The 12,902-nt window shown below is 43.7% G+C and overlaps 1 long non-coding RNA gene across 1 annotated transcript; it reads left to right on the forward strand.

Annotated features, from left to right (window-relative positions):
• The first annotated feature begins 7,615 nt into the window (after positions 1-7,615).
• LOC308361172 lies at positions 7,616-11,177 on the forward strand. Its single transcript, XR_013968543.1, has 3 exons — positions 7,616-7,751; positions 9,210-9,460; positions 9,824-11,177. It is a non-coding gene; the product is annotated as an uncharacterized lncRNA (long non-coding RNA).
• Positions 11,178-12,902: the final 1,725 nt, after the last annotated feature.

Here is a 12,902-nt window from a genome sequence, read left to right on the forward strand (position 1 = left end):
TCGGCCGTCGCTGTACATGTGTCAGTGACAGCAGAAAAATCCTAACTAAACCTTCTCTTGGTCGATGACGTCAATCACTCGGTAGCCAATCCTGGCCCGCTCCATTCAAGCGGAATAACAAATCCAGCCAATCACAAGAATGCGACTTGGACACTTCGGAGTAAAGGAGGAAAAATGCAGTTGAGTGTGCAAGCTTCTCGCAGTTTAAAATGCCGTCCCCCGAGCCTTCAGAACGGCACGCCCTTCCATAGCCTGTGTAAATGTCCTGCATCATAAACTTTACTGAATGTAAGTAACCAATTCACTTCTGCAACGACAAATATTTTGCTATATTCAGTTATCCTTATGACCTTACTGAGTTCCAGTAGCCTCCGTGGTTACATTGTGTAGGCTATTTGCTTTCCCACAGGTGCTGTTCCAACACGCATGTCTTGGGACATAGCTTTCACGAAATATAATGCAAACGCCTTTTAGCGTAGTAGGAAGGTACCATTTCCCTTGTCATGATTATATGTTTTGATTGAGGTGCAATCCTTATTCTTTTTAATTCTACATTTGTATTTTACATTTCGGAATAGACCTCTGTAACCTCAGTCGCTCGCTGAGAATAAACATCCACCCGTGTTGTTATGTTGTCTGACTGCCTTACCGCGACTTAAGGCGGCTGCATGCTACAGCGTTGGGGGTTAACGGTTGCGCAAAATTTACTCGGTGCAGTTCATGCTCCCAAAGGTTGCGCGTGTTGTCATGAGCCTGCCATTTGCCTGGCAGATACAAAGCTGTTTCCCTAACAGAAAGTCTGAAGCTTGAAGTTCTTTTCAAACCTTTGCTTGGGTAGCACTGTTAAACTGAGCAGACATGCATACTACATTTGAGTAATCTCATCACGTAACATTCGTTTTCTAAAAACAATCACATAGTATTGCATGTTTAACTGTGGTAGAAAATACGTTAGCTTAATGCTAACGTATATGGAAAATCCTATAGACACCGCGCTAGGTATTAGCATCAAGTAATTCACGTTAATGTTTTTGTATGAGCCTGACATTTGCTCTGCAGATAGATAACAGGTTCCCTAACAGAAAGTCTGAAGCTTGAAGTTCTTTTCAAACCTTTACTTGGGAAGCACTGTAAAACTGAGTAGACATGCAGAATATTTTAGTAACCTCATCTCGTATCATTCGTTGATAGAATGCAGGCTGCGAGGCTCGCGTAAGGGCTTACGTAAAAAATGACGCAAGTCTAGAAAAAGGGGCCGACGCACGCAAGACGTAAGAAGTCGCGCAAGGGTCGCGCAAGGGGCTTGCGCGGCCTCTTGCGCTTGCGCTTACGCTTACGTAAGGAAGCATGAATCAGCCTTTACTGTTATTGCAAGCTCTAGCATAGTGGCGCCATCCTCTGACCAGTAGTGATAATTGCATTTTTGACTCGCTCAAAGCTTGCAATGGCAACCAACTCCACCAACACCAGTTCATATCAATTATGATTAACAGTGAGAAAGATAACAGTTCATTTGTATTGTTAACTCAGATTGAACTTGATTAGACATACACATGCCAGCTGTCATAGCATCATTTTACGTTACGTAACACAGTGAAAGTCACAGAAGGTGCAAATTACATAGAACAGGCCTGTGTATTATTGACCATATGTTATTGTGCGTTGCTTAAAGGGAATGGTGTGTAACCACTGTTTAGTGTATCACATCTCAGGCTTCGCACAAAGCTCACATTTAAAAATAGTACACAGGTCTTTCAGAAGATCCTCTCCTTTTTATAACTATAGATAACTTGATACAATTTATAATAGAGAGAGAGATAGAGAGACCAGCCAGCTATTAGTTGCATTGAGCAGACTCTCTGTACTAGGCAATTATGGAGTTAACAATCACAGTTTATAGGTAAATGCTTATACTACACAGAAAGAAAGAAATTAAGGATGTGTTTTTTGGGAGATGAGAATGAGCACCTGTGACACACACCTTCTGTGTCACTCTATGCTGTACAAACATGGGACAGCAGCATTCTTTCACTGTCAACCTGCACAATCAGTCACCGTTGTCGTTAACACAGAAAGGTGATCAGTGCAGACAATACTCTTCAGCCATTCTTGACTCATGTCTTCCTAAGACACTGGCCATGCCCCCTTTTACATGTCACAGGGGAATGATTGATGTCGGAGAGATGTCGCTCGTCCTCAGAGAAGACTGAGTGTGGAGCTCTTAAGACATTTAAAAGAGACGGGTGTTCTGGTGGTAGGAGGAAGTTGTGAACCTGTAGTCAGAACAATGATGTTGGTTTATGCAAACATGCCTTGCAAACATGCCTCCCTTAGTCCAAATCTGATGTTTGGAATGGAATGTTTATCGTGCTATGCTAGTTCCAGATTCAGTGTAAAACCAATATCTTTGTCTTTTGGAAACCTGAGGTTAAAATAGATGTCTTGGCCTGTGATCCGTTTGATTGGCCAGAGTTGGAGGGACACTTAGGAGTGTTAGAGGCTTTGTGACATTGAACAAAGTTGGACAGGGCAACAAGCCTTTACATGACAAAACAGCATAATTATGTGCGGCCCCTTGATTCAGAGGGACACATAACATTTAGAAAGGCCTCCAAAAGCAGATACTAATGGTTTAATTGTCCCCCACTCTCGGCTGATTGCACTGTGCAGTCTTCAACCCTTAGCAAAGGCAACACTATTCCACCTAGGGATGGCCTCCATTCTCCTGTCCTACTCATCAATCCATCCTGCACTCTCCAGGATGAAAAGAGACAACGGAAAAGACTGTGTTTTCCACAGAGGAATAATTAATTTATCTCAACTATTAAAACTGGGGGGAAATTATGGGATGACTTTGAATGGTGGGGTCTCCGAGGAGAAGCTTTGTTTGTTCTTTGCCTGTTTTAATGAGCTTTTCAGAAATGGGCAATACAAACGACTTACTTCTCTTTCTCCTTCTCCCCTCTTTCTTTTTGCAATATGATAGTTTCCTCACAATGAATAGGGGGGTGCCTGGGGGATCCCCATGGAAATCGTGCACGCCCTAATACTGAGAGCATGCACGCACACACACACAGGCGCACCCCCCCCCCCCCCCCCCCACACACACACACACACACACACAAGCTCTATGATCCTCTGATGTCCTCACATTATGATTACAAACAGTGCAGATAAAAGTGTGCAACAATGTGGACCAACGCTATTAAAATCTTTAAACAGAGGATAGTGGGGGAGGCGCACAAGCACACAGTGTGCTGTATTGATACCCCCGACAGGTCCTGTCTTTTAAGAAGGAGAGAAAAAAGTGACTCCACCTCATAATGAAGTTTCTAGCCCCAGGGGGTCAAGCAGGAAGAGCTGCTAAAAGACTCATATTCAGTGTGATGTTTCACTTCAGATAGTCACTCTTGACAATTCTATTATCACATTATTGTACTGCAAAGACAAGCCCCTTGCATCCAACTGTGCTGGGCCAGACCAGCCTCTATTATTTACCATTCCATCACATCCCAGACAAAAGAAAGTACTACTTTTGGTACCGTCTGGCCACAATGAGGGAAATAGGTGGTTAACTACAATGTGCTTTACACAATAGATTGAATTGCTATGAATAACATGAGACCATTTCTAATGTGATAAGTCCCAAACAGAACGACAAAGCGTAAAGATAAAGCACATAAGGTGTGCAATAATGTGTTAATTGGTTTGATAATTTCAAATGTGTGAGAATGGATTCCAATTAAGCCTTTTTTTAATGTAACATTTTTTTTAGGGTTTAATAAGCAACTATTTAAAGGTTCCCCTAAAGGGCTTTACGTAGCAGTACATGTTCAGCAGATGTTTGGAGTAAAATATGGCTGTTTAAAAGTAAATGACTCCCCTTCCTTCCTTCTCTCTCCCTCTCTCTCCCCCTCCCTTGGGACCATTGGGGAAGTCAAACCAACAAGTGGTTGATTCCAACTGGACATTCCTGCACGGTACTTCAATTCACCAATTTTCAGAAGTAAGACCAGAGAAATGGCTCTGCGTCTACATATGATATACAGTAGAGGCCTAAGTCCACCCCCGACTCTCAGTGACCAAGCCCAAGCCCAGTGTTTTTTTTTTTTTAAATGATGGGACATTTTAAATGATAATTGAAGTTCGATTGCGTGACACCGTAATTTACCACTTGCGAGCTGTTCTGGTCTCCTGCCTACCTTTCCCAAGTGACGCAAAAACTTAATGGGGTGTGTAACTCCAAGAAACACTGAATGGCAGATCTCAAGATGGATTGAGTTCTCCACACTCCTCACTGCACTCACCCATAGGCTTGCCTGGTCCCCTTAATATGCTCCTATTGATCCCCTTGAGTGATCTGTTGTCAGTGGAGGGCAAATAAGTGAGTTTAATTAAACATAAATCAATACCTTCTTAATAAATAGCTGCATTGACTGAAAATGAGGGGCAAAAAAAAAACAGACACAACAAAAAAATCTTGTCGAGACATCTGTTAGAGAAGAAAAAAACGAAACAGAACTGCACTGTGCATTTCACTCCATCAGAACTTCATCTCTTTTCTGTGATCATTAAGTATCAGTGTTGGAAATAAAATGGGAGACTGATGATAGGGCTGCTCTGCTGCAGGTCTCTGTAATGATCTGTTTTCTGATACCTTCTTTGCGCTGTGATTACATTTTTGTAACGAATGGTAGCACCATGCTCAGGCATGGTATCGGATAATTGGCTATTCTCAGCACAGTTGACTAATCTGGTAAATTGGCCCAGTACAATTATCAAGCCATGTAGCGAGGAAACTGACGGCGAAAAGCCCATTGATCCTTCATTTCCAGATTAAAAACCCGGAGAAGATATCGAGTAAACAAAGCAAAGAGGCTCTTTTTCTCTCAGAAAAACACTCTCCAACGTAATTGATGTTGTAGTCTTTTGTCACAGTGAGAAGCGGAGCCTTCATATTCTTTCTCTCATTGGTGGGGCAAGGATCCCACCCCAATGCTCTTAATTAAAGCTGGCACCTGACTCGGCAGGCAAGCGTGATTATGTTTGTGAGTGCTGCCGGTGGAATTGATCACGCGATAATTTCCTTTGTCAGAGACACTGATTTGAGAGACACCGGCACCAGGGAAATGGGTAAAAATGAGCAGGATGAAAAGAAGAGACAGAAACCACAGAGCATGCTCGGAAAAGAGCAGGGAACTTTGACGAAGATGGAAGGCATTAAGCAGTGTGATTACAAACACAAAAACATGGCTCAAAAATGCACCTTGCCTCGAAGGCTCCTTGTGTTGAGAGTAACATCTTTATGGAGCACTCTCGTATGCACCACACCAACATCAATAACAAGGCAAATGCCCTGATGTCAGCGGTGTGACATATTCAGATATGTTTTGTGGGCCATTTTAATTGTGCTTGCATTGCTAACAAGTCATTTGGATCATTTCCAAGAGAACTCAGTGATGTGATACTGTGTGGTTTATTTAAAAAGGTTTAATTTGTAATACACTGCATGTTAATGTGAATTGCAACTGCCTTGTGAACCATGCTAAACGGAAGCATTAATAAGTGAGTGATAATTAATGGCACCTCGAACTCTATTTATCTAATATCCATGACCCAAGCACCCAAGAGTCAAATAGCATGTAACTGCAGTGGATCTACTCGAAGTTATGGATGTGTGTCAAGACTAAAATGAGATGAAACTATAACATGCAACTGTGGCATGCAATGGTTAAACTGTGTTACAAGCAGAGCAGTTCTAAACAAAGGCATATGATTGTTATGATATCATTTATAGGTGTAGCCCACTGCTCTCTCCTGAGGCTAAGTGTCTCAATGGAATGCAAATTAAGCCATATTACAGGAGTATTTCCAAACCTAGAAAACTGATCAGTAGTCACCTGAGCTTGCTTCTCCAGTTGCAGGCCCTCTGTAACAGAAGTATACAACAAAAGCCACCAATGTCACTTTCATTATCAGAGTACCGGCTCAAGAGGACACCCACTTTTAAACACACACGCACACACACACACACAGGGTGCACCTTCCTCAGCCCTCGTCTGTGGCGCCTATAATTATGCTGATCAGTCCATGCCGTCGCCTTCCTCAGCATCATTCTAATGAAAGCTCGCTAATCCTTAATGAGTCGCTATGTCTTGTGATAAATTTCATAATTATTCAAGCCGGCGCGACGGGAGATGAAAATTCATCAGTCAAAGCAAATTAGCCCCGGCTCCATTAGGATGCCGCTTCTTGTAGGGACACTCGCTTTATTAGCCCCGCACACCCATTGCTGTAATTGGGAGCATATTTCACTTGGCCGTGGACCCACTTCACTGAAGGACTGCTTTTATCCTTTTTTATTTACAATGTCACTCGTCTCGGTGCGCCACGACACTGCGCGGCCTTCGGTGTAAATTGAATCTGAGAGCCGGGTAGGTTTTTTCTTTTTCTCCTCTCTCTCTCTCTCTCTCTCTCTCTCTCTCTCGCTCTCTCTCTCTCTCTGCCCCCCTCTGTCTGAGAACATACTGAACATGTAGGTGGAAGGAAGTGATTATTCTCAGTGAGAATTTACAGGGCATTAGATAATGAAAATGTTCGGAGGAGGAAATATACTGGGGTGGCACAAGGGCTTTATTTGTACACGCCAGATACTTGTTTCTGTACATCATCATTACCGAATTGTCCAAACGGATGAGGGAACTATGCAACATCCTGGCCTAAACGGATTCCCAGACGACCCAGGATTCCCAGGATCTATGACAGCGCCAGGCGTTGTTGGGCCGCCTCTTCCCTCCAACTCAATTACCATTCTTCCTGTCACTGCGGCTTCAAATGGAGAAAAAGATGACAAAATATGATTTCTTCAGCTCCTTAATACCAATTAAATGGGCTGAGCATGAAAGGGGGGTATTGTCCAGTTGTGTGTGAGTGTGTGTGTATAGGGGGTGGCTTCCTCTGTTCCTGCAGGCTTCTGGGGATCAATGGGCCTGCGCTGTGGGGGTAATTTTGGCAGGATGACTGACATTGGGCGGCCCTCACAGACGCCTTCCTTGTTTGTCAGGGGGACCTGGGACAGCCCAAGGGTGCGCTCTGTGGCATACCTTTCTCTCTGTCAGTCCTCGTCTCTGCCTCTTTCATTCAGCCTCTTACTCGCTGTCTCTCAATGACAACCTGCAGACATGTGGGATGAGAAAAAGCATTCTTCGGGCCGAGGGACCATGCTGGGGGAGGCCGAGCTAATCCTTTGCCCCTTGTTCCTCTGCCATTACTCCTGTCATGTCGCATGCTGTAGTGTTTCTTCTAGCGATATGTAGCGCTATGCTGCTGCTATTAGTGCTACTATTGTTAGCAATACTGCTACAACACACACATGCTACGCCTGGGTTGATGTTTTTGCTACTCCTGCTACTGCTTTGACAGATAAACTATTACACCACTCACTAACACTTGTGTTACTTGCTGGCTCTGCCACTTCTTTGTGTCATTGTTACTTTGACTATTATTTGTTATGTCTCCCTTCTCTCCTTCCCACATCATATCTACATGCTAACAGCTTGACTTATCAGATATGCTGTATATTAGGAGAGGTAATCTAACAAAGAATTGTGAGTGCCGTGGAATGCTCAGAGGAGAAGGACACTGCAGCGAGCCTCTCCTGCATCCTGCTGAGACAACGGGGACAAGATACAGAGATGAGCTATGAGGCCAGGTGTACGCCAGAGGAAACAGTACAGCAATAACGCACGCAGGTCAGGTTACAGCACAGATCCTGATGGGTGTGTTGTGTGTGTGTGTTAGGGGATGTTGGTGTGTGTGAGGCTGCAGCACTGGTTGTGTTGCTCGTAACCTTGGTTCGTGTTAAAAAAGACAAGCGGATCAATCTCCAATCAAACACAGAGGGCAGTGGCAGCAAAGCCACAGGTCAGACCTAATTGGATTAAAACACATTCAAGTTTACGGTGATGGGATGTTGATTGAAGACAAGTGATAAGGTGATTGAAGAGATGTTTATTACATCAGGACGTAAGGGAGAACCACGGGTGTCTGCCTCAGGAGACAAATGGTTAATGTTCAAATCTGCTTACAAGTATGAAAAAAAACAGATCTCGGCAGTGGCTTTGTTGCTTGCTTCAGAATCGTTTTCATTTTATTTGTATTTTTGTATATTCCCTGGGCCTAGCTGTTAGATTGGATGGGCCCATATTGTCATTCAGTTGACAGAAGTTAATTGGCTTTGCCGCAGAAAGAACCTGAGCCCCAAAAGAGGGGGAAAAACCGCGAGGCCTCGTGGAGATTTCGGCTCAAATCCCCTCAGTCGGCCTGTGTCACACCAGCGACCTAATCTCTCCATCTCGGACCTCATTACAACTGTGTTTGTCCAAAACAATGGGCACAGAGTAATGAAAGAGACTGCCATGCTGCCAAACAGATTGGAAGGTTATAAAAAAAATCAGCAGCACAGAGTGAAAGAAGAGAAAAAAACCCACACACAGGGTTTTTACACACATACACAAACACCCACACACACAGGGATTTTACACACACACACACACACACACACACACACACACACACAGCCTAACGCAGAAACCCCTGAAAATAGCACCCTTATCATCTCGTGCTTCATTTAGATTTGATTACTGTCGGATTATAATGCAATCACAACACTGTGTGAGGGGTAACCATGGCAACCGGTTTTTAACTGTTTATCTTGCCACAGATCTTAATTTAAGTTTGAACACTCCAGATCACTCAGATGGGAGAGACACGGGAGATGAGGAGTGGGGTTGGGGGGTGGGGGGTTGCGGGACAAAAAAGGAGAAGGAGAGAAATAGAGAAGAGAGAGAGAGGGAAGGGGAGGTACAGAGAGAGAAGGGAAGGGGGGTTAGTGGGAAAGAACATTGCAAATGAAAAAAAGGCAAAAGAGACAGACGCTTTCTTGTTCATCCTGTTGTATTTCATATGCGATTCAATTTGTCTTTCAGAGAGAAAATCAATTTCTGATGACAATCCGCCGCACGGGAATGAAAGCCACAGAGCTCCCCTGCCCTGGGAAAGAGAGGCTGAGGGAGACAGCCGCTAATCTCAGGCCGAATGAATCATTCGCACTTATTTGGACATCTGTGTTAACTTTCCTTTCTTTCCCCTCCCTCTTTTCCTCCCTCCCTCCCTCTCCCCACCCTGTGAAAACTTTCCCTCGTCTTCAGTGGTTTTATTAGAAGTTGTGGCAGGTGGCTGGGACTGTGACAGGACAGAAGGAATGCTGCAGAGAGACACAGAAACTCATTTAGACCTCGGACAAGGGAAGCGTTGCACTTTTCATCGTCTTTTCACACACTCACAGCAGCACTGGGCCCTGGGCTCTCCAAAGATGTGACTGCATTAGAATCAGAACAAAGCTGTGCTCTTGTGCAGAAGCAGGCAATGCCATGTGTCCTGTATCTATTTGCTGAAGTCTGTAAGTTCTATTTACTGTTATGTTATAACTAGCTTGTGTTTCTCCAAAGCTTTATAAGGAAAGAAATAAAACAGTCTAGTTAGTTTGAAGTGTTCATGTTCCATTAAAGTGTCAAAAGAGAGGATATTACAAACTCATTCAAAAATGACAAATGTTTAAAAAAACAACATATAGAATGCTTCTAGAATGTCGAAAACCTCCATCCCCAATCTATACCTCAGAGTTACTATGAGAGTGACCTTCAATTTCTGTAATGCAATCCGTACTTGGGCTCGTTAACTGTGTGTAAGACTGTGTGGATCCTCTATATTTACCCCCAAAAAACAAATGGACAAGGTCATCTACTCTCCACTCTGCCTCCAGATCCGACAGTCAGACTGATGAGGCAAGTGTGTGGTCGTGAGCCGAGAGACAGTGTGAGCAGGTTCGCTCTCAGCTGGAACCTTCTGAAACATCTGTGTTCATCACCCGACTCTGTGAGGAGGCCCTTCACCCATCCTTAGGAATTGGCAATAGCAGAGGAGAAGGAGCCAGAACCAGCCAATGAGCTTGGAAAGACACAAGGGGAAAATGGGAGACGAAAGACAGAGAGAGAGGGAGAAAAACAATGACTTGAATGAGTGGAACTGCTGATCGATGGAAAGTTAATTAATGAAGTGTGGGGCACCATTGGCTGCAATATGGATTTCCAAGGGTTGAGCACGGCCGACCATTGTTAAGGTCCCTCAATGCATATTAAACACATCAGTGACAATACAGACAATTCACGGCGGAGCTTTTCCAGAACCATCAGGAGTCTGTGCAAGGGTACAATGTCCAGGGGGGACAAGAGCTCATATTCCCAAGGTCCACCATGCTATTACACATACATGTACACAACGTCTACAAACTTATTTGACTTCGCTTAGCAATTTCAAAAGCATCCATTAATCCCAAACTTTCAAACCCCATCCTATGCTTGTCATGTAAGAATGTCGAGTAGATATTAAGAGTGGGTTCAACACAAACCTAGGACCATGGGCATCTCTTTTTTCAGTGACAGTTTGGCCATGCATCAATTTACACACATTTACATATGAGGTCTCTACTCTTAGATGACCCAGGCCCTTGCCTTTTCAGCACCAACCATAAGTGTCTCTTTCATCCCTTGAGGAAAATGAACTTCAAAGGCATGAAAGGAGGCGTCTAATCAGGGCTACCAGCATGTATTTATCACGGACTCAGAATTACTGAATATATAAATGATTTTGTGGACATTCCAGTTTTATAACATTAGGCACCAAGGTTTAGTCCCAAAACTTCATTACTGCAGGAAAAGCAGTAGGTTGTTTAAAGAAAAGAATCTCCAGGTCAGAAGGGAATGCATAATAGGGATACGGATGCAAATATGTATGGCTAGTCATCATTATGGTCATCATTGCGTCATCATTTCGACCACGTAGAAATGTTGGTGACATGAAATGTAGGTGACGTATTGAGAACTGCCCATCTATTTGGCAGTCTGTCCCTCAATACATCTTATGTACCACCCTCATTTTTTTTGTTCTTAATGAGAATCCATCAATTCTTAACGCAACACTAAGCAAGATTTTGCCACATTTTCGGTTATGTTTTTATAGGCTACTAGTATTGGTATCATCTTCAAATTCATTTAAATGGTATATGGTCATGTGAAGGACAGATAAACACATGTGTCGATCCATGATAGGCCGGGACGTCCCGTAAAAATGTACGAAAAGCTTTCATTGAATTGCCAACTACAGTATATTGCTTTTATCAGTGCCAACTGGGCTGTTGGTAATGTTTCCAAGGGTTTTGCATGCCTTAATGTACTTTAGTTAGTGTCAGGCCAAAACTCTGTACTGTTCACTGTACTGACACATAACAACAATTTTCCAAAAAGCTTTTTGACAAAAATCTGACACCTTCATTTGTCCTCCCTGAAAAATCCAGACATGCAGTTACTGTAAATCTACTACGATCTTATGACTACAGCATATTACTCCAAAAGGTGTATTGATTTAAAAGCATGATGAAAATCATGTCATATCCAGGGACTTACCACTGAGTTTCTGAGCCAATAACAGGACTGACATGATGGAATTTCTCGTGCACAATCAGAAGGAAAAAGCCACATCTGTGGCCTTTTCTAACCGATCTTCATTCTAGTTCATACATTACCTTCCCCAGTAAAAGGGGGACATGAAAAGCTCTATAAAAAGGCCAAAGAACAAGCCAGATCACAGAATGACAAAAGAGCAATCTAAGGAAAATGTAATTTTTTTGGAATGGTCTGCCTCATTGTCTTCAATCTGAATGCAGCGGAGATACAGATTTTGATCAATCAAACTGGCAGTTAGAGATCCACACCCTTTCAACCCCAAAAGGTGGAAGCGTTACTGACAGATTAATCATGGCCCTCCATATTGTTTACAGGATGTCTCTCTGCTCTGTAAAAATGACATTTCCTGGGTGTTCCTTTGTGTATGACACATGCTCCACCTGCAGATGTAATCACAACCAGATTTCAGCCGATTTTTCTTTTCCTTTTCTTTGAACCTTCTCACATGCTAGCTAGAATTGATGGATTTCTGTGTCTCTTAAAAAAAATCACTCAAAATGAGGTCGCCATCCCTGGGGCAGCAACCCCTGGTCATTGAAATCATTCATCCACTCACGTTGGGGACATCGACTTAAAGCTCCCCATTCTCCTCTCAAAGGGCTCATAATTAACAAGGTGTGCAACACAATTGTCACACTGTAAAAGCCTGAAAGTTTGCACAGCACGGACGTTGGGTTTTAAAATAGACTGCTCCCCAAGACCAGGGTCTGATTACAATTAGGCAAGCCACTTTCCTGATTCCAAATCAATGAGGCCAAATTTCGCAGGTGCCCCCATCAATGGTTAGCAACGAGCATCTCTCTCTCACCCCCCCGACCCACACACTCCCTTCCCCCCTTGAATCCTTCCCCAATCAAAAGTTTTGCTCTGTATAATTTCATGCAATCAGATTTCTCCACAGTCAACCAGCGCAATCAGGTAATCAAAGGGGGCACATTAAGAAGACAAATGGAGTTTAAAAAGTGGGTGCAGCCTGTGTTTGCAGGAACTTCCCATGGTGAGGTGCCTGCCGACCCCAGCACCCCTTCCACCCCCACCCAACCCCACCCTCCACAGCTCCCTTCACACATCCACCCACCCTCTCTACCCTTTCAGACGAAATAACCTTCATCACCCACGTGGCGCGGCTCCTTCCCCCGTTGCGAAAGCCACAAAAGCAACATTTGGCTCATCAGAAATAGAACATGTCGGCTTAGGAGCAGACTGTCGTCATCCCACATCTTGCAGTTGTCATATGGGAGGGAAAAAAAATTCTGCAAGCCTTTCACTCACACACTGTAGCATATAGCAACCTTTATGAAATGGAGGATTCTGGGATGT

Source organism: Sprattus sprattus (assembly GCF_963457725.1).
Source record: "Sprattus sprattus genome assembly, chromosome: 2".
NCBI lineage: Eukaryota > Metazoa > Chordata > Actinopteri > Clupeiformes > Clupeidae > Sprattus > Sprattus sprattus.